General features: G+C 46.6%; 1 protein-coding gene and 1 pseudogene across 1 annotated transcript in view; one reads left to right on the top strand and one right to left on the bottom strand.

Moving 5' to 3' along the window:
* Positions 1 to 22,526, bottom strand: part of LOC128409384 (zinc finger protein 470-like) — a 420,794-nt gene that overhangs the window by 220,816 nt on the left and 177,452 nt on the right. The gene's annotated exons all lie outside the window — the stretch shown is intronic.
* The window catches only part of LOC128409498 (zinc finger protein 420-like), a 46,062-nt pseudogene that overhangs the window by 13,993 nt on the left and 9,543 nt on the right, over positions 1 to 22,526 (top strand).

A 22,526-nucleotide genomic window follows, 5' to 3' on the forward strand; every position in this document is an offset into this window, starting at 1 on the left:
CACAGTACTAAGATAAAAAATTAAAAATCCATTAAATACAACTGAAAGGCAGTTGGGTGACAAGGGGAGATTTTATTATTATTCACCCACACTTAAGTGTGTAGTAGTTTTTGCACAAAATAACTTCCAGGGAACACCTGATCTCAGATGAAGCCACCGCAAGAAAGATGCACCCTGGTGCCTAGGGGAGCTCCGCACTCCCTGACCCAGCTCCCCAGCTCCGGGGGGAGGACAGCCAGGAACTGCTCCAGGACTACCAGGTCCAGGATCTGAGCTTTGGTGAGCCTTTCTGGCTTCAGCCCCTGGTGGCAGAGACTATGGAGTCTCCCAAGATCTTCTGCATGCCCAAGATCTTCTGCACAGTTCCTTCCCACAATCCTCAGCTCCTCGCAAACTCAGTGGCACCAGGGCCTCTTCCTGCTTCAGGGCTGGCCGAGTCTTGCTCTCCTACCTCTGACAGGACCCACAGTCATCTCCTTGTTCTTGTAATAAACGTAAATCTGCCCTTATTCCGTTATGGGGGACACAAGAGCCCTTATAGAGTCCTTTGCAGGTTCTCCATCGGTCAGAGAAAATAACAGAGGCCAACCAAAGAATATTGAGAAGCAAAACAGCTCGTAAGCCTGATATTTATTGAACTGTTGCAACAGGGTGCCCCCTTCACACGCAGGAGGAGGAGGAGGATCCAGAACAAAGGTGTGTCCGCCCTGATATAGACATTTTTAATTGACCGCCCTGGAGTCCAAGACCACCCCCAGACACATCATACATACATCACAGAAGGTATGTAGCTCAAGACCACCCCCAGACACATCATACGTACATCACAGAAAGGGCAGTCTACAGCAGAAATCTGAGTGCGTTGTTTACCTCCTGTCTGGCAGGTTACCTGTTAATGCTTACTTGACTGGATACCCTGGGGAGCCTGGCCAGTCTTTTGTAATGATAAATACTTAGTTCCTGAGCCAGGTCACAGGCTCACCCTATTCATACACAGACATACCCTTAAGACAGGATTTGTGAATGAAAAGACAATGGGGAGGCTTTTCCATTTTCCTTGAACTTGCAGAGAAATCATTTGGTCAGTTTGGGAGTCAAAATGCTTTCAGGGCTATTTTCCTGTGCTGCTTCAGACGAGTGGTTTATATATTTATGTACGTGTTTGCTTGGTACATTTATGAACATTTATATTTTTTATATATATATATATATATATATATATATATATGACCTTAATTTTTTTTATTTCACTCTGCTTCCAATGCCTTTCTGGAGGCAAAGCTGTCTGAATTGGGGGTGGCAAGGAGAAGACCCTGTTTTGCAAAGGCTTTCACTCCTTCCATGCACAGATTTTGCATGCCCTAAGCAGGAAGATGCTTTGTGAGAAACTCCCCTTCATCCCATCCTGCTCCTCCCCCCCCCCGACTTCCACCCCCCTGCCCTGCCCTTTTCGCCAGCCCGGGTTCTTGGCAGGGTGGCACCGCGCATGGGAAAATACCCGGCTTTTTTCCCACGCTGGGGAGACAAAGCGGTCAGGAAGTGACTGGCGCAAGTCGGCTTCTCCTCTTCTTCTGGGCCACCGTTCTAAAGATCGGCCCTCTCTGTTGCTTTAACCCTTAAACTGGGAAGATTTTGGCGCCCCACGTACCCACCCCCGCCGTCTTCTTCCTTACAAGCCATCCTTGCTGTGGACCTCTCTCTCTCTCTCTCTCTCTCTCTCTCTCTCTATATATATATATATATATGTTGTTGTTGTTGTTGTTGTTGTTGTTGTTTAGTCGTTTAGTTGTGTCCAGCTCTTCGTGACCCCATGGACCAGAGCACGCCAGGCACTCCTGTCTTCCACTGCCTCCCACAGTTTGGTCAGACTCATGTTTGTAGCTTCGAGAACACTGTCCAACCATCTTGTCCTCTGTCGTCCCCTTCTCCTTGTGCCCTCCATCTTTCCCAACATCAGGGTCTTTTCCTGGGAGTCTTCTCTTCTCATGAGGTGGCCAAAATATTGGAGCCTCAGCTTCACGATTTGTCCTTCCACTGAGCACTCAGGGCTGATTTCCTTAAGAATGGATACATTTGATCTTCTTGCAGTCCATGGGACTCTCAAGAGTCTCCTCCAGCACCATAACTCAAAAGCATCAATTCTTCCTCGATCAGCCTTCTTGATGGTCCAGCTCTCACTTCCATACATCACTACTGGGGAAACCATAACTTTAACTATACGGACCTTTGTCGGCAAGGTGATGTCTCTGCTTTTTAAGATGCTGTCTAGGTTGGTCATTGCTTTTCTCCCAAGAAGCAGGCGTCTTTTAATTTCGTGACTGCTGTCACCATCTGCAGTGATCATGGAGCCCAAGAAAGTAAAATCTCTCACTGCCTCCATTTCTTCCCCTTCTATTTGCCAGGAGGTGATGGGACCAGTGGCCATGATCTTTGTTTTTTTGATGTTGAGCTTCAGACCATATTTTGCACTCTCCTCTTTCACCCTCATTAAAAGGTTCTTTAATTCCTCCTCTCTGCCATCAAGGTTGTTATATATATATATATATATATATATATATATATATATATATATATAAATAAAATATTATATTATATTATATTATATTTCATATATATATATATAATAATATTATATCATATATATATATTATAATATTCATATATATATATATATTATAATATTATATCATATCATTATATCATATATATATATATATGATATTATATCATATATATATATATATGAAAACTTTCGACATAAAATACAATCAGAATCAAATTAGTCTACGAAACAAGAATATTAAAAAGAACCAAAAGACATAAAAGCAGGAAGAAGAGAAGGGGGGAGAAAGAGAGAAAATATACCTATAAGGCCGTTTACCATAATTAGAGCTCTTTATTTGCAAGGGCTCCCACAAAGGAACTCAAGACAGGATCATAGCGTTGGAAGGGACACCCAAGGGCCATTTAGCCCGGCCCTCTGCAATGCAATTACTGTAGGGCTTGGCGCTCGCCTCCAATTCGCGCCCCCACCCTGTGCAGAGTCTCTCACACTCTGTCTGCAAGAAGAACCCTTGTTGAAAGCAGCCTCTTTGATGATAAAAGGTAAAGGTACCCCTGCCCGTACGGGCCAGTCTTGACAGACTCTGGGGTTGTGCGCCCATCTCACTCAAGAGGCCGGGGGCCAGCGCTGTCCGCAGACACTTCCGGGTCACGTGGCCAGCGTGACAAAGCTGCATCTGGCGAGCCAGCGCAGCACACGGAAACGCCGTTTACCTTCCCGCCAGTAAGCGGTCCCTATTTATCTACTTGCACCTGGGGGTGCTTTCGAACTGCTAGGTGGGCAGGCGCTGGGACCGAGCAACGTGATACCAAAGGGTTAAAGAGAGCGAGAGAGCGAGAGAGAGCACTTCAGTCCTAGAGAGGTGCCAGGGAAGGAGAGAGGCTGGCCTCCTGTCCAGCTCCCCCCGCCCCCCCCATACCTGGCAGAGGAGCGTCTGGTAAGTGCAAAGGACCTTTCAAGGTGCAATGCTGTCTCTCTGTTCAGGGAGGAACTGGAGGACCTCCAAAATAGGAGAGAAAAAGGGGGGGTGCTCCCAGGATTCCCAGAGCAGCCCTGGCAGGCTCTGGGGTGGAAAGGGGGGGCGTTTCCCAGGCTAGGTTTCCCACCCCCTTCCTCTGTTTTGCATTTCCCTCTCCACTCCCTTGACCTTGAGGGAGGGAGGGGGTAACCAGCCCTGCAACCAGAGGCTATTTGCACTGACACCCCCCCAAAAAAACCACAGTTTTGGGTGGTCTCCCAAGCCCCTTCCACCGTATGGGTTGAATTCAACTGACCCACTTGGATAGTAATAATAATAATAATAAATTTGTACCCCACCCATCTGGCTGGGTTTCCCCAGCCCCTCTGGGCAGCGTCCAACAAAGATTAAGAATACATTAAAATGTCACACATTAAAAACTTCCCTGAACAGGGCTGCCTTCAGATGTCTTCTAAAAGTCTGGTAGTTGTTTATCTCTTTGACATCTGCTGGGAGGGCGTTCCACAGGGTGGGCACCACTACCGAGAAGGCCCTCTGCCTAGGTCCCTGTAGCTTTGCTTCTTGCAGTGAGGGAACCGCCAGAAGGCCCTCGGCGCTGGACGTCAGCATCCGGCTCCTTCAGGTATACTGGACCGAAGCAGTTTAGGGCTTTAAAGGTCAACACCAACACTTTGAACTGTGCTCGGAAACGTACTGGGAACCAGTGTAGGTCTTTCAAGACCAGTGTTACATGGTCTCGGCGGCCGCTCCCAGTCACCAGCCTAGCTGCCACATTCTGGATTAGTGGAGCCCTGTGCAATGATGCCCTGCTACGGGGCAAGGGGAATCTCCTCCCTGAATCTGGTAGGGGGAAATCCCAGAGGGAAAAAAGGGGTGCACAGAGGGAGGGGGGGAGAAGTTCCCATTGGAGATGGAGAAATCCTTGGGCTATGTACACATGGCTAGCTAGGCGCTCCTTTTCCTCTAGAAACTGGGTTGAGGATGGGAAATGCCTCAAAAGGCTCAAAAGCAGCAGCAAAATAGATGTGGCTGGTGGCTGGATGCACAGTCAACAGAAGGGATACAGAGCCTGTGTTTGAGCAATGCATTGAATTAGTAGTAGTAGTAGTACCCTGCCCATCTGACTGAGTTCCCCCAGCCGTTCTGGGCGGCTTCCACCATACATAAAAACAGAATAAAACATTACACAATGTAAGATATTGTGGGAAGGGGCTGGACACATGGGTAGGCAAACTAAGGCCCAGGGGCCAGATGCGACCCAATCGCCTTCTCAATCCGGCCCGCGGACGGTCTAGGAATCAGTGTGTTTTTACATGAGTAGAATGTGTCTTTTTATTTAAAATGCATCTCTGGCTTATTTGTGGAGCATAGGAATTCGCTCATCCCTCCCCCCAAAAAATATAGTCCGGCCCCCCACAAGGTCTGAGGGACAGTGGACCGGCCCCCTGCTGAAAAAGTTGGTTGACCCCTGCTCTAGACCCTAGACCCTTACCTCAAAATTGAAATTCTAATTACAGATACCAATCCAAAATCCAAACACATATTATCAAAAAACTTAAAAAGGGGCAGCCAGAATGAGGCTCCCCTGTGAGGAAAGGGCCTGCAGCATTTTGGACTTTTTTTTTAGTTTAGAGAAATAGTCATCAGGGTAGAAGTTTATGAACTTAGGGAATTATGGAGAAAGTGGACAGAGGAAAACGTTTCTCCCTTTCTCATAGCACCAGAATTTGTTGACATCCCATGAAGCTGAAGGATGGAAGATTCAGGACAGGGTAGAAAAAAGGCCACCGCCTTCCATCTCGCATCCGCAGAGTTAAACCATGGAACTCGCTGCTACAGTGAAAGCCACCCACCGGGACGGCTTTAAAAGACAAGTATAAACCTTCAAGGAGCTAAGCCTATCAGTGGCTACCAGACATGATGTTCCAGCCCCCTTGTCTCCAAATATGAGATGCTGGGAATCAGAGATGGGCCATTGAAAATGATTTACAAATGGTATCTAATTCCGAGTAGACTTGCTAAGATGTATAAGACTGGATCAGATAAGTGTTGGAGATGTCATGAGACTGAGGGTACATTCTATCATATGTGGTGGAGCTGTAAAAGGGTATTGGGAAATAATTCATAATGAACTGGAAAAAAAGGTTTTAAAGTACTTTTTTTTAAAAAAAAGAGTCCTTTTTGTTGGGGATAACTCAGATGGAAATTCCCAGGTGTTGGAAAAGGTTATTTATATATGCCACCATTGCGGCCCATGTTTCACTAGCCCAAAAATGGAAAACGAGCGAGGGCCCAACCAAAGAAGAATAGCAACTTAAACTGACGGAATATGCACAGCTTGCAGACTTAACATATAGAATATGAGAACAAGAAGAACATGTGTTTAGAGAAGATTGGAAAACGTTTATTGAATATATGGAGGAAAATTATGTTTATTTGAAAACGCAGGTGGCATTAAGATAAATTCAGCAGTGTAAATAAGCACAGAATACTGAATGGTTTAGTTTATTCAAAATATGCAGGATTTTTTTTTTTGGAGGGACCTATCAAATTGTTTTTTATATCTTTTTATTTTTTCTTAATGTTTAACTGTTTTTAACAGGGTGTGTGTGTTGGGTTGTTGTTGTTTTTATTTTGTAGTTTTATAATCTGATTTTATCCTGTGAACCTGCAGGTACAGTGGTGCCCCGCAAGACGAATGCCTCGCAAGACGGAAAACCCGCTAGACGAAAGGGTTTTCCGTTTGTGATACGCTTCGCAAGATGAATTTCCCTATGGGCTTGCTTCGCAAGACGAAAACGTCTTGCGAGTCTCGCCATTCCCCCCCCCCCCGCTTTCCCCCCCTTTTTCAAAGCCGCTAAGCCACTAATAGCCTTTTAGCAGCTAAGCCGCTAAGCCTTTAATAGCCGCTAAGCCGCTAAACCGCTAATAGCGCTAATCCGCTTAGCCGCTAATGGGGCTGCTTCGCAAGACGAAAAAAACGCTAGACGAAGAGAATCGCGGAACGGATTCTTTTCGTCTTGCGAGGCACCACTGTATAGGGTGGTATAGAAACTAAACAAACAAACAAACAAACAATAAATAAATAAATAAATAAAGGAGGGGGAGCTGCATTGTGAGACCATCAAGCAGGTGGAGGCTTCAAAGGGTGGTGCATCTAAAGCACCGCCCCCCCAAAAAAATCTCTTAACGTTCATTTGCCTTTCTTTCAGGGAGTAGCCCCAGCCCATTGCTCTCTAGAACCCTCCGACCTTGCTTGTTAAATACCTCCCAGCATTTTCATACTTTGAAGCCGGAGGAACTCCTTGCCACTGTAGCAAGACAAAAGCCGGCAGATGGAATCCAAGCTCCCTGCAATACAGGAAGCGCAGCTTTTGGTCGTCCCGGAAGCCGCCTTGGCTTACGGTGTAAAGATGCAGGAGAAGGAGGACCCAGACGGTCTCAAAGCAGGAAGAGACGCTGATGTCATACGAGCTGGGAGCTCTGGGGGCTTCTGCTACCTGGACGCCAAGGGCCCCCGCGAGGTCTGCAGCCACCTCCACCACCTTTACCGCCAGTGGCTGAAGCCAGAAAAGCACACCAAGGCTCAGATGCTGGACCTGGTGATCCTGGAGCGGTTCTTGGCTGTCCTCCCTCCGGAGATGGAGAGCTGGGTCAGAGAATGTGGGCCAGAGACCAGTTCGCAGGCGGTGGCCCTGGCCGAAGGTTTCCTCCTGAGCCAAGCAGAGGGGAAGAAGCAGGGAGAGGAGGAAAAGCAGGTGAGAGAGTATTTCTTCATCCTGGTAGTGCCAAGGGGTAAAGGCAAAGGTAAAGGGACTCCATACCGTTAGGTCCAGGCATGGACGACTCTGAGGTTGTGGCGCTCATCTCGCTTTATTGGCCGAGGGAGCCGGTGTACAGCTTCCGGGTCATGTGGCCAGCATGACTAAGCTGCTTCTGGCGAACCAGAGCAGCTCATGGAAACGCCGTTTACCTTTCTGCCGGAGTGGTACCTATTTATCTACTTGCACTTGGACGTGCTTTCAAACTGCTAGGTTGGCAGGAGCAGGGACCAAGCAACGGGAGCTCACCCCATCACGGGGATTCGAACCGCCGACCTTCTGATCGGCAAGTCCTAGGCTCTGTGGTTTAACCCACAGTGCCACCCGTATCCCATTTAGTGCCAAGGGGTAGGTGGCACTAATTCAGGACTGCATTGGCGGGTCTTTGGCTAGTCTCACATTGCAGGTGGATTTTGCTCCAGTAGCCTTTAGAGCCGTGGCTCAAGAGTCAGTTTATCTGATGCTGCTTAGAACATAAAGGTTATCCATGTCTTACGTAACGAGACACCAGTGCAATCTTCAAATACCCAGCACTTGTAAAAGTTTCTTTCTCGTCCCTTTGCAAACCTCACATTCTTTGCCTAACTCCTCTTTCCCTTTTTCTGCTTGCTGTTTTAGGAGGTGGGGGAGTCCAAACTGGTCCCCAAGACCAAGAAGGCTCCCCTGGATCCCACACAGAGGCCGTGGCTCAGGTGGGTTGTGGAAGAGGGTGATGGAGACGCCTCCCCCCCAGGTAAGGATTAATAGGGATCAATTTCAGCCTGATCTGTCCCTTGACGGTGTTAGCCACTGCCGGGTCCTCCCTTTTTTCCAGCTTGTGATAGACATTCGGGATGGATAAATGAGAGCACTTCTTCATGTAGCACACATTTTTTGTTTTTTTGATAATAATTTTTACTAGTTCTCATTTACAACAATCCAATCCAATAACAGCCTCATTATAACATTGCCAAATTATAATACAATTAAAAATACCAATCATTGAGATGCCAAATTATACAATTTAGGTGGCCCTCTGTGTGCTAGAATTAATGGTTTGATGTTTCCCTTTCTGTCTGTGTTCCAAAGTCTTATAAATTTCATTCACGCTCCATTCCAGGTAAAGGTAAAGGGACCCCTGACCATTAGGTCCAGTCGTGGCCGACTCTGGGGTTGCGGCACTCATCTTGCTTTATTGGCCGAGGGAGCCGGCGTACAGCTTCCGGGTCATGTGGCCAGCATGACTAAGCTGCTTCTGGAGAACCAGAGCAGCGCACGGAAACGCCGTTTACCTTCCCGCCGGAGCGGTACCTATTTATCTACTTGCACTTTGACGTGCTTTCGAACTGCTAGGTTGGCAGGAGCAGGGACCGAGCAATGGGAGCTCACCCCATCTTGGGGATTCAAACCGCCGACCTTCTGATCGGCAAGTCCTAGGCTCTGTGGTTTAGACCACAGCGTACCAACCCCTTATATCGCACCTGCAGTTTTAACGACTTCCATTCGTACTGACGCATTGAATAATTTCTGCACCTACAGATGAAGCATTCAAACTCCCTCCTTCCTGTGTGCCTGTAATATTTCTTCCCATCCTTGTAATTTATTATGTCTATCTTTTGTCAATTGTTGTTGTTCTCCTGCATGCCTTGGGTAGTGCTGGTGTCCCACTGTTATTTCAGAAAATCTCCATTGCTTTACAGCTACAAAAGTCACACTGTCCCAATAGGTTTCCACTTTTCCCCATCTTTCTCTCAGCCTGGGAGGGGGAGCAAGCTGTCGAACTTCAAATAACTCAGTAATGAGCCTTATCAACTTCTTCACAACTTCTTGAATGAGCCCAGGCAGCTAATGGGATCAGATGTCTGCAGAACCTGTCTGCTTTTTTTTCTTCCTCTCAGGTGGTAAAATGATCTTGGAGCCTCATTCTGGTTCTTCCCCTCTTTGGGATAGAGCTAAAGCAGTTGATGTGCAGTCCATGGATCAGGTACGAGAAGAATTGCTTTCAGGGACAGAATCATAGAAAGTCCAAACCCATCCAATGCAGGAATCACAGCCAAATAACCCCTGACCGATGGCAGAAATTGGCCGAGGGGGGTGGCAGCAAAGACTGGGCATCCTTTGTGATGCTTTCAGAGACTGTCTACTTGGAAGTTTTTGAATGCACCTGAGGAAGTGTTAGATCTTGCAGGGGAATTTTTAGGTACCTCCACCTTTTTTAACTTCATTGCTGGATTCTTAACATTGCCCATGGGAAGAAAATATTTTCCTTCTCTCCTTTCAGGGTGTGGTGACATTTGAGGAGGTGGCCGTGCGTTTCACAGAGGAGGAGTGGGCTCTGCTGGATCCAGACCAAAAATGTCTGCATAGGGAGGTCATGGAGGAGAATTATGGGAATCTGGTCTCCTTGAGTAAGCAACCCTCTTTGCCTTCTGCACATCTTATGGCCTAGACTGTAAGCTTAGTTGCTAATACAGTGGTACATTGGTTCTCAAACTTAATCCGTTCTGGAAGTCTTTTCCAAAACCAAAGCGTTCCAAAACCAAGGCACACTTTCCCATAGAAAGTAATGCAAAATGGATTAATCTGTTCCAGACGTTTTAAAACAACCCCTAAAACAGCAATTTAACATGAATTTTACTAACGAGACCATTGTTCCGTAAAATAAAAGCAATAAACAATGCATTGCAGTCACACAATCAGTCAATCAGTAGTTGAACTGGGTTCCACACAGCCACAAAAACGCAAAATAAATAGCAAAAACAGACAGACCTTAGCGTAACACTCAAAAAGGAGCACGTTCGGCTTCCGAAAAAAGTTCGCAAACAGGAACACTTATTTCTGGGTTTGCAGTGTTTGGGTTCCAAGTTGTTTGAGTACCAAGGCATTTGAGAACTAAGGTACCACTGTACGGAGTGAGGGCCCGTCTGCACTTTACACTATAAGCACTGGCGGAGGAAGAGGAGTGCGGGGGGAGCGCAGTGCCCCCGGCAGCATGATCCTGGTGGGGTGCCATCGCGGCTGCCTCCCCGCCCATGCTGGGTGCCACGCCCCTGCAGGCGGCGTACCACACCCCCAGGACATGCCCCACGCCCCGTGGGTGGCATGCCACACCCCCGAGACACGCATCAGCCCTGCTCCCACCTGCTTTCCGCCCCCCAGTGCTGGAGCATGAAGTATTGTACCACTTTAAACAGTAAATCTTCTTGAAAACCAACACCTTACTGTTTAATGAATACCACAGTTAGTAGGGTTTCTTTCCTGATTTGAAAGATCCATTTCTTACCAGTTTTCTCTTTCAGATCCTCCAGGGGGTGGGAGAGGAAACAGAGAAGCGTGTGAGCAGCAGAGCAGGAAAACTGAAACAAAGAGGAAGCTTGTTGATTTCCAGAGCTGTGACTGCTCAGAAATCCGAGTGCATGAAGAGCGTTGCCAAGCAAACAAAAGGAATAATATTCCGCTACGTGAAGATGGCGCAACTGGCAAAGCGGGCATTAGAGCACATCAGAGAATCCAGACAGGGGAGAAACTGTATAGATGTGCCGAGTGTGGAAAGAGTTTCACCGAGAGCACAAGCCTAGTGAGACACCACAAGATCCACACGGCGGAGAAACCATATGTGTGTGCGGAGTGCGGCAAGAGCTTCACTCTGAGCACAACCCTGAGAAGGCACTACAGGATCCACACCGGGGAGAAGCCGTACACGTGCTCGGAGTGCGGAAAGCGCTTCAGCCAACGAACGAACCTGATCTCCCATCAGAGGACCCACACCGGCGAGAAGCCCTACCGATGCTCCGAGTGCGGCAAGAGCTTCAGTACGAACATAAGCTTGACGTCGCACCAGAGAATCCACACTGGGGAGAAGCCGTACACGTGCTTGGAATGCGGAAGGAGCTTCACTGAGAGCACAACCCGCACGAGACACCAGAGAATCCACACGGGCGAGAAGCCGTATCGGTGCTCCGAGTGTGGAAAGAGCTTCAGCGTTACTGCGAGCCTCGTGAGGCACTACCGGATCCATACCGGAGAAAAGCCGTACAAATGCTTGGTGTGCGGAACGAGATTCAGCCACATGAACACCCTTACCTCACACCAGCGAACACACACGGGGAAATAAAAATCGTATTAGAATCATGGAATCTTATATTTGTGTGTTCTACTGATGGAAGGTACTCTAAGATAAAATTTAATTGGGCCACAAATCTCTTGCTGGAAGGAAAAGAATATGGCGGCTGTGATAAGAACGCTGCAGAGATTCTGTGATTTGGAATGGAGTACAGTCATACCTCGGGTTGAAGTAGCTTCGGGTTGAGCATTTTCAGGTTGTGCTCTGCGGCGTCCCGTTAGTAACAGAGCGCGTTACTTCTGGGTTTCACCACTCGCGCATGCACAGATGCTCAAAATGATGGCACGTGCACGCGCAGACACAGGTTGCATTCTCTTCAGGATGCGAACAGGGCTCCGGAACGGATCCCGTTCGCATCCAGAGGTACCACTGTATTAAATCTTCAGCACGTTCGAAAACTGTCCACCTTTTCCAAGGCTGAGGGGGAAATGGCGAAGATCTGCGACATGTTTTACCAGTGAGACAGAATGGTTTCTAGCAGACTGTCATCTGTTCCGAGACATCGAAGCAAGGGATGGAGAGGTAAGACCTCTGAGAAACTTTGAGATTCAGTTCTGCCCAAAGCCACGATGGGAGAAAACGACATCTGGGAAGTGAAAGAGACAATATCATATATGGAGAGAAGGAATCTCCATGGACATAAGTTTTCACACGCATGGCAGAATAAAGATAATAGTTTGAGTTCCTCACTTGAAGCTTTATAAATTTATATAATGTAGCATCATGAATGGAAATAATTAATTATGTAGCTGTTGACTGAGGGATTGTTATTGTAACTGAAATGTAACTGACATTAATGAAGGTCATGGAACGCAGTGATATAAGATCGGAAATGCACCCAAACCACCATGCAGGGAGCCACTTTAATTAAAATGTATTAATTGGAAGTTGATTGGCACTTTGATTATTGGAAAACTAATTTTTAAAATATATATATATATATATATATTTTAAAACGGATTGAGGTCCATTTGAAGACCAGCACATTTGGGTGGTTGGCAGAGTTCAGTGGGAAAGGATTTCCGAAGCTGTGGGGACCTCCGTAAAATGGCCCTATCCCTCAATTCCACTAATGTGATATTTCTTAACCCAAGCTAGTACGGTAACAGCTTCAAGCAAATCCCAGTCCACCTCTTCAGGCCTTCGTCTTTCTCCTTGGTGAACACTCCCTAGGCCGGGGGTCAGCAAACTTACCGCGCCTTGGGCCGGTGTCTCCAGCGCTGATCGTGCGGCGGGCCAGAGGGTGGGGGAGCGTGTGCTCATATGCGTGCGCGCACCCTATCTCTGGCGCATTTCCGGGTTGGAGGAGCACCAGAAATAGCTTGTGCACACATGTACGGGCCTCCTCCGACCCGGATGTGCACTGGAAGTAACACTTGTGCATGTGCAAATAACACTTGCGCATGTGCACAAGCTATTTCCGGTGCTCCTCTGACCTGGAAGTCAGCAGCGGCGCAGCGCAGCGCCGGTAAAAGTGGGCGGTGGCAGCGGATGGCGGGGGTCACCGCAGGCTGGATAAACGAGTCCTTCAGGCCTTATCCGCCCCCCCCCCGGGCCTTAGTTTGGGGACCCCTCCCTAGCCACAGTTCTGCAACCCGGAGCAGCTTACCCAGTCAGTCACATTGGGCTGTTCAACTATGATGAGTTTCTGACAGGATGCAAAGGCCTTGCTTGTTCTTGTGCTGCTGCAGCAGCACACAGCAGCTTTCAAACACACACGGACAGTTATCTGAACAGTTCCTAAAAACCATCAACCCATTCCCACCGCCACCACCAACATGCGAAAAGCACAAATCAACAGCATTTCAAAAACCATTGCCAAAACTTTCAGGAAGGATCCCAGCAGAAAGTAAGTAAACAGTCGCCAAAAGCGCAACCCCCAACACCATGCAGTTGCCTGCATGACTCTAAGGGAGAAGAAAAGGCTAAGGAGTAAACATTACACAAATCCGGACTGGAGCCCCTAAGATGGTCAGATGATGCCTTGCATGCCCCCTTCCAGGCAATTCCTGTCGCCAAGCTGGTGCCAAATGTCTTGCTTGGCTTTCCTTTGTTCGGGCAAAAATACAGGACAGGGTGGGATGGTTGGAGTGCATTTTATTTTATTACAATTTATTTCAGCCTAACAGAACAGGTGGCGCTGTGGGTTAAACCACAGAGCCTAGGGCTTGCCAATCGGAAGGTCAGCGGTTCAAATCCCCAAGATGGGGTGAGCTCCCGTTGCCCGGTCCCTGCTCCTGCCAACTGGGCAGTTCGAAAGCACGTCCAAGTGCAAGTAGATAAATAGGTACCACTCCGGCGGGAAGGTAAACAGCGTTTCCATGCATTGCTCTGGTTCGCCAGAAGCGGCTTAGCCATGCTGGCCACATGACCCGGAAGCTGTACGCCGGCTCCCTCGGCCAATAAAGCGAGATGAGCGCCACAACCCCAGAGTCGTCCGTGACTGGACCTAATGGTCAGGGCTCCCTTTACCTTTTAGCCTAATTCCACCACGCTCGTAGTACTGTGGTCTAAGCTTGCTCTGCAACTGGACCTAACGGTCAGGGGTCCCTTTACTTTACCTTTAGCCTAATTCCAGACATATGGCAACCCTAAGTCCTATGTTGGGCGAAAGATTCCATTCCAAATCTACAATTCTCTGATTCTCTGATTATAGAATGGTAGAGTTGGAAGGGACCGCAAGAGCCATCTACTCTAAACCCCTTCAGTGCAGCAATAAGAGAGATTAATTGATCAACTGCAGTTTGCAATATATTGATTGCAGTTTGCAATGTATTAAGAGAGCGAAGCGCAAGAGAGAGCTCATCTGTCAGTCAGGCCTCCAGCTGTGGAAAGAACTGGACTCTTGTTTCCTAGAGAGGCAGGATGTTGTAACCAAAGTGGGGGTGGTGTTGGAAGGGGTGGGCAGACAGACAGACAGACAGACAGGCAGGCAGACAATAGTGAAAGGCAGGGAGGGGCAAATAAGCTTGATCAAACTCCCTCGGAGAGGAGGAGGGAGGCTGAGATGCGGAGCGGACAGCGGATTGAGAAAGAGGTGCGGGAGAAAGAGGGAAGGGACAGGGATTTGCTGTGGGTACAGGGAGGGGAGAAGGGGGAGTTCCCCCTCTCCATATTCCTCTCCGGAAACCTATAGAAGGGAGGGCTGCTCTGATGCATTGCATGCAACCCGGGTTCAGAATCGCTCCCCCAACTGCTTCGTGGATTTTGCATCCTAGGAGCCTCGTCCTGCCCACCGCCAAGTAAAATTCATTGGGGGGGGGAGAGAAAGATGCATAGGTCTGTGTGCAAAGGAGAGCCCCCCCCCAAGGTTTAGGGAGAAACACCCCCTGCATGATTTCTATTGCACGATCCTATTAGAAGCCCCACCCCCAAATACGGAGCTGGGAGTGGGTGGGGGGCTTGGTGCAGAGAAAGCAGCCTTGCTGGGAGGGGGAGGGCAGAAGAGGAGGGGGCAAGGTGCTCTTTCGCCCTGCCTGGGCCCCCCCAAAGAAGGAAAGGACAGAATTACCATCCCAATGCCCCCAAATTGCATCATCGGGTCCCTTTCCAACTCTACCATCCTGTGATTTGGGTGTTCCTTTTCTGAAGCTTTTCCAAATCTTTGATGACAGGGCAGCCCTGAGAGTCTCAGAGGTGGCCAAGTTTTCAGCAGCATGAAATCCGTGGGACCTTCTCTTGGTTCCCGGGATGAAGTGGGAGGAGACCCTCAGGTGCAGCCGCCTCAGGTAAGAGAAGGAGAACTGGGATGCAGGAGGGAAGAGACACATACCATTTTCAATAGTAGTCAAACATACTTTTGCATCTTATTCAATTTTTTTGACTTCTATCAGTCCTGTCTGAAAATTTTCCAGTCTAATGTCTTAGTATGCATTTCTTATTTTCCCTATTACATTCCAAACTCATAACCAATATCTTTATCTTTTTCTACTTGGTAACACTTCGTATATTTCTCCTTACAAAACGTCTTGTAGTCCTACTAGCGTACTTTGTTGATTACAGTTGCTCTTCAAATAATTCATATACTTCTTCCAATCTTCTGTAAATCTCTGGTCCTGCAGGTTTCAAATCCTTCCTGTCATTTTGTCTAATTCTGTGTAGCCCATTAATTTCGTCTGCCATTCTTCTTTCGTCGGAATTTCTTCTTGCTTCCATTTCTGGGCTAACAATGCTCTTGCCGCTGTTGTTGCATATAAGAACAGTTTGACATCTTGTCTGTTAATGTCTTGGCCTATAATACCAAGTAAAAATGCTTCTGGGTTGTTTTTTTTAAAATGTATATTTCAACATCCTTTTCATTTCATTATATATCATTTCCCAGAAGTTCTTTACTTTCTTACATTCCCACGGCACATTTCATGTTCTAGGATCTAGGAGAAGATCTCTTCTTCTTCTTCTTCTTCTTCTTCTTCTTCTTCTTCTTCTTCTTCTTCTTCTTCTTCCAGGCCCTCTTGACCTTCGAGGAGGTGGCTGTGCGTTTCACAGAGGAGGAGTGGGCACTGCTGGATCCGGACCAGAGAGCTCTGCACAGGGAAGTCATGGAGGAGAATCACAAGGCGGTGGCCTCTCTCGGTAAGAATTCTTTTCTGCCCCTTCTTGATTGATAGGTATCGTCGGTGTGAATCTGCTATTTTTGCCACTTAAACCTGCAGTGCAGTGATGCTGTGATGAAAAGGGGTGTTTGGGCCATGTGTGCCAGATAAGAAAATAAGAGCCCTGCTTAATAATAATAATAATAATAATAATAATAATAATACTAGATGCCTGTAGGAAAGCCACAAGCACAAGCAGATAAACACACTGGCTCTTTCCTGCGGTTTCCAACAACTGGTATTCAAACACACGCATTCTTTATTACAGTCCAAAGACTGGTATATAGGGTAAACCTCTGTGATAGGGAAAACATGTAATCTAGCTTTGGTATATTGTCTGTGATAACTGGGCACTGACAAATTCATAAGATATGAAGGTAATTGAAAACCATGCCCATACTGAAACGGTCCACAGGTTACTTGTGATCGAGAGCGAAGATGGCTGCGTTCAATATTCCGCAGCACACAGGTATTCGGAAGCAATAGGCAGGTGGGAGTTTGGTTTGATCCTGCCCAGCCCTTGTTTTAAAGAGGACAGCCGGCCTGCAGGTCGAACCTCCCCTTCCATCTGCCCAGCTGTTTCCCCAAAGTTAAATGTCTGGCTTGGCTTTCAAATAACAGCGGCCTGGAGGAGACCTGAAGAGTTTAGTAGTCAAAAGTAACAGCCTTCCCTGTTTTCCTTGACAGAATCAGAGCTCGGTTCCAACTGGGGAGAAGGAGAATATCTGCTCATCCAAGACCTCAAAGAAGAGGAGGAAAGGACATTAGCAGGTTAGTCCTTAGGTGTGTCATTGGGCCCTTTGTGGAACTGACTAATTTATCTCCTGTTCCCAATGATCCTGATGATTTTGCTCCTATTACTCTATTTCACTTGGCACCTAATCATAGCTCAGTTGACTAGAGCGCAGTGCTGATAATGCCAAGGTTGCAGGTTCGATCCCCGTACGGGACAGCTGCATATTTCTGCATTGCAGGGGGTTGGACTAGATGACCCTCGGGGTTCCCTTCCAACTCTACGATTCTGTGATTCTACGATCTCCAGCCTGGTTGCTTCAATTTGACCACAGGCCAGGGAGAAAGGCAGATTCCATGCAAGGGATCATTAGGAAAACAACCAAAAATAAAACTGGCAATATCACAGCGCCGTTATATAGACCCCTGGTGCAGCTGCCAGACCCCAGTTCTGGTCGCCTGACCTCAAAAAGGATATTGTAGCGTTGGAAAATTCAGAAAAAGGGCAGCCAAAACGATCAAGGGGAAGAAAGGTTGCTTTATTCCCTTCCCACATGTTTGGCTGTTCTCTCTCACTCTCTGATATGGGATTTCTGAATACTTTGTGCTCAAAAGTAACAAATCATGTCATTTTTTAGAATGTATTTTACTGGTTTTCCACAATAGTGAACACAAGCAAAACAAAACTTGTAATGCAGGTTTCTACTTTTGTCAGTTACATCAAATAAAATTAAAGTACATATGGAGGTATTTCCATACCAACCATGTCTTTTTCTACCCCTGGAAGAACCAGACTTCATTTCCTGGTGGGAAGAAGGAGAAGATGAACTTATACACAACCCCAAAAAAGAGGTGGCAGAGGAGACATCATCAGGTAGCTGCTTAGTTGTGGAAATCATTGTTAAAGATAGAAGAGCGAAGCACATAGAAGGACAAGCCTTGTGGAAGCAGGGCCAGCATGGCTTCTGCAAGGGAAACTCCTGTCTCACAATCCTGTTCGAGTTCTTTGAGAGTGTCAGCAAGCTTATAGATAGATAGCAGTGATCCGGTTGACCTAGTGTACTTCGGCTTTCTCTTTGTAAACTGCTTTGAGGGTTTTTCTCCCAAGCAATCAAGCAGTGTATAAATTTAACAAAATAAGCAAGCTTTCAACAAAGGGAAGAATCGTGGAGATTTTCCTGGTCTAGCAAAGACACAGGACAAAGATGAGCTTTTAATCACTTCATCTTGCTTGTGTTTAACTTGCACAATTTCAACCAGCCTTCCCCCAAGTGCAAGTTGAATTCACGTAAGATGTGACTGTATGGTACTTTATGGTACCCATTTGTCAAAGAAGTACCGCCCAAATTCTTCCAGCGTCTCATTATTTCAAGCCTGGCTGCTAGCAAAAGTGGACATTATTGTTGTTGTTTAGTCGTGTCCGAATCTTTTTGACTCCATGGACCAAAGCACGCCAGGCACTCCTGTCTTCCACTGCCTCCCGCAGTTTGGTCACACTCATGTTTGTAGCTTCGAGAACACTGTCCCGCCATCTTGTCCTCTGCCGTCCCCTTCTCCTTGTACCCTCCATCTTTCCCAACATCAGGGTCTTTTCCAGGGAGTCTTCTCTTCTCATGAGGTGGCCAGAGTATTGGAGCCTCAGCTTCACGATCTGTCCTTCCAGTTGAGCACTCAGGGCTGATTTCCTTCAGAATGGATAGGTTTGATCTTGCAGTGCATGGGACTCTCAAGAGTCTCCTCCAGCACCATAATTCAAAAGCATCAATTCTTCAGCGATCAGCCTTCTTTATGGTCCAACTCTCACTTCCATACATCACTACTGGGAAAACCATAGCTTTTACTATACAGACCTTTGTTGGCAAGGTGATGTCTCTGCTTTTTAAGATGCTGTCTAGGTTTGCCATCGCCTTTCTCCCAAGGAGCAGGCGTCTTTTAATTTCGTGACTGCTGTCACCATCTGCAGTGATCATGGAGCCCAAGAAAGTAAAATCTCTCACTGCCTCCATTTCTTCCCCTTCTATTTGCCAGGAGGTGATGGGCCCATTATAGGGTTGTCCAATTATGGCTCTCATATTGTGGGCTCTGATCCAGGGATCTCCTACCCACCAATCTCTGTTTTAGTGCCGCCACCCTCTCCTCACCGGGTTCAGGGTCAGCTACCTGGTCTGGCTCCTTAGTCAAAGGCTCTGCAGGCTCTGTGTCTTGATGGTTACTGGACTTGGCGGGTCATGATAGGGATGTTGAAATAAAGGGAAGCAGCCAATTGCTTTTGATCCATTTTGAGACCCTTAGTTCCTGCCTTGCACTACTAACAGGATTTCTGCCCCTCTCCAAACAGGTGGGCAGGACAATGAGGAATCTGTAGCGCCATCAGAAGCCATCAAGCCTGAAGTAAGAGGGGAGACCTTTGGAAGCAAAGGTCACAAGGAAAACCAGAGGAAGACTTGGAGGAAGACATCCATTGCTTTTCAGGGTACAGATGTCCACAAACTCCACATCCCCCAAGGAGATTGTAAAGGAAAGAGGAGGAGAACGTGCCCGGCATGTGGGAAAATATTCAAGTTTAAATCGGACTTAAATAAACACTTCAGAACCCACACAGGGGAAAAGCCGTATACATGTAAGGAGTGCGGAAAAGGCTTTAGCAATAGCGGGAACCTTAAAAAACACAAGCTTCTCCACACAGGGGAGAAACCATATAAGTGTATGGAGTGTGGAAGGAGTTTTACTCAGAGTGGTAGCCTGACAATACACTACCGAACTCACACTGGGGAAAAGCCCTATCAGTGCGCTGAGTGTGGAAAGTGCTTCAGAGTGAGTTCGAAGCAGACTTCGCACTACAGAACTCACACGGGGGAGCCATATAAATGTGCGGACTGTGGGAAGAGCTTCAGCACGAAAGGAAACCTTTGTAAACATCAGAGAATCCACACGGGGGAGAAGCCGTATAAATGCACCGACTGCGGGAAGAGCTTCAGCAATAAAGGAAACCTTTGTAAACATCAGAGAATCCACACAGGAGAGAAGCCATATATATGTACAGAATGTGGGAAGGACTTCAGTGACAGCACAAGCCTTACTTTCCATAAAAGAATCCACTCAGGGGAGAAGCCGTTCAAATGTGTGGAGTGTGGGAAGAGCTTCAGGATGAGCTCCGGCCTTACCGCTCATCAGAGAACTCACACCGGAGAGAAACCGTATGCGTGTGTGGAATGTGGAAAGAGCTTCCGTGAGAGACCAAGCCTCGCTTACCACAGAAGAACTCACACAGGAGAGAAGCCACATAAATGCGCCGAGTGTGGAAAGAACTTTGCCGAAAGGTCAAGCTTGACTTTACACCAGAGGATCCACACGGGGGAGAAACCATATCCGTGTGTGGAGTGCGGAAAGAGCTTCCGAACCAAAGGAAACCTTTGTCAACATCAGAGAACGCACGTAGCTGAGAAGTCCTATAAGTGCCGGAAGTGCGGAGAGGCCTTCAACGACAGCGCAAGCCTCGCTTTTCACAAACGCATTCACTCGGGGGAGAAGCCGTTTCAGTGCGTCGAGTGCGGGAAGAGCTTCCGGGGCCACTCGAGACTTCTCTCCCATCAGAGAATCCACACAGGGGAGAAACCATATCCGTGTGTGGAGTGCGGGAAGAGCTTCCGTTGGCTCGAGGTTCTCACTGCTCACAAAAGAACCCACACGGGAGAGAAGCCGTATAAATGCATGGCATGTGGGGAGAGCTTCAGAAACAGAGGGAGCCTTTATAAGCATGAAGGCATCCACGGGAGGGAGAAACCACGCGCATCATCCTTCCCTGACACAACTGCGGATGCCACGGCGCCTGCAGAGACTTTCCACTGCATGCCCACAAGGCTGTCCCCTCCCCAAGGCGCAATGTGCAACGTTTATATTCTCGTTTTCCCTTGACATTTCTAGGAGGGCTAGGAATCCGCCAGTGGCTGAGCCATTGAAGCTGAGGGGGCGGGGCGCAGAAGACAAGGGGCGGAGGGGATCCCTCTGCAGGGAAGCCTGGGCCCCAAACTCCCCTACATGGCAGGAAGAATATTCGACTGCCAGTTACGCCTGGGGCAGTCTTTTTAAAATCATTTTTATTGATTTTCCAATAAAAAACATCCATTTAATATATCCAATCATAATACTCCAATTAAAATAAAAAAACTAAAATAAAAAAGACCAAATTATAATCCAAATTATAATTATTAATTCTTCGGAGCTCCCCACGGTCTGGATCTCTAAAGCGTATCTCCACATCTCAGTCCTGCCTCTCCTCATCGGTCCATATTTTTCATGTCTTGGTTTTGATGCTTTATAATTCCTGTCCACGATTCTCAATCGTGTCAAATATCATGTACTTTCATCCGTCGAATACAGCTTTGTTAGTATATATTTTTCCGACTGTCTTTTTATCAGCGCAGCTTCCTCTGACTCCGTTCCGATCCGGGATGTTGTCCAAATCTGTTATCTGTTTAATGGTGCAGCAACTCCCAATCATTAATTGTCCAAACCTTCCTTTTGAGCTTTATTGAAACACTACCTTCCAAGTTAAATTGTTAAGCAGACCTGTTTGCAATATTACAATGTAGATAAATGTATTCCACAAATATCAGTCATTTGGTGATCGATCAGCTTTTGGAGACCACACTCTCCCCCAAACGGCCCTGGGGCAGTCTTGAACTTGTCCCCATAATCTGTGGCATCCTGCCTGGATCTACTGTTTCCATGGGCCCAAGGAGTTGAAAGCAATTATTATTGTCATGATTGCAGTTATTGAAGGATTGGAAGGGACCTCCAAAGGCCATGTAGTCCAACCCTCTGCAATGCAGGAATCACAGCTGAAGATTCCCTGGCAGATTCCCAACTTCCATTTAAAAACCTTCAATGAAGGGCAGCCAAGGGAGCTTGTTCCCCTGTTGAATGACTCGTGCCATCAGAAAGTTATTCCTAATGTTTAGTCAGAATTTCCTTTCTTGCAGGGTGGATAAAAATCAATGATTTAATTTTTTTTTAAAAATCAGATTTTTTTATTTAAATCAGGGTTTTTAAAAAAAAAATAATCAGATTTTTTAATATTTAAATTGGATTTTTAAAATAAAATGCTTTTGGACAAAAAAAATATTTCTAAAGATAGTTTTCTATCTCAGTTACATTATAGTCCAAAGGCTAATCATCAGGAAATAAGGATTTGTTTGGTTTTCCCCCAAAAAATTTTTTTTGGTTTTCCAAATTTGTAACAAGCATAAACAACAAAAAAGAAAAAAACATTACACTATAACAAACAAACATACAAACATTTATCCTAGCTATTATAATCATACTTTTATTACCATTATTAAATGACTTCCTCAAATCCCTCTAGCTGAGTAGGAAATAAGGATTTGTTTCTAAGTTTTTCATGTGTGCTAAAACTCAGTCTAAGTTATTACAGAAATGACTTCCAATAAAGTACAGCAGGAAAGTTGTCCAAATATAAACAGTTCTCTTATTAAACCTCACAAGAATTTCATAATTATCTATGTGTTTCTAATAGTATAAACAAATCAGTAATTTTTGATAATAGCTGTAAAAAGTACTCTGAAAATTTATTATTCTGAAAACGAAACCGGCATCTGGTTGTAAATATTAAGATTATTACCAGCAAAAATGATTCTTTCTGTAAAAAAATGATTGAAATCCAATCCACCCTGCTGTCTGGTAATTTGAATCCATTGGTTCAGTGTGGAAAGGACTA

The sequence above is a fragment of the Podarcis raffonei genome, chromosome 2, assembly GCF_027172205.1.
Source record: "Podarcis raffonei isolate rPodRaf1 chromosome 2, rPodRaf1.pri, whole genome shotgun sequence".
NCBI lineage: Eukaryota > Metazoa > Chordata > Lepidosauria > Squamata > Lacertidae > Podarcis > Podarcis raffonei.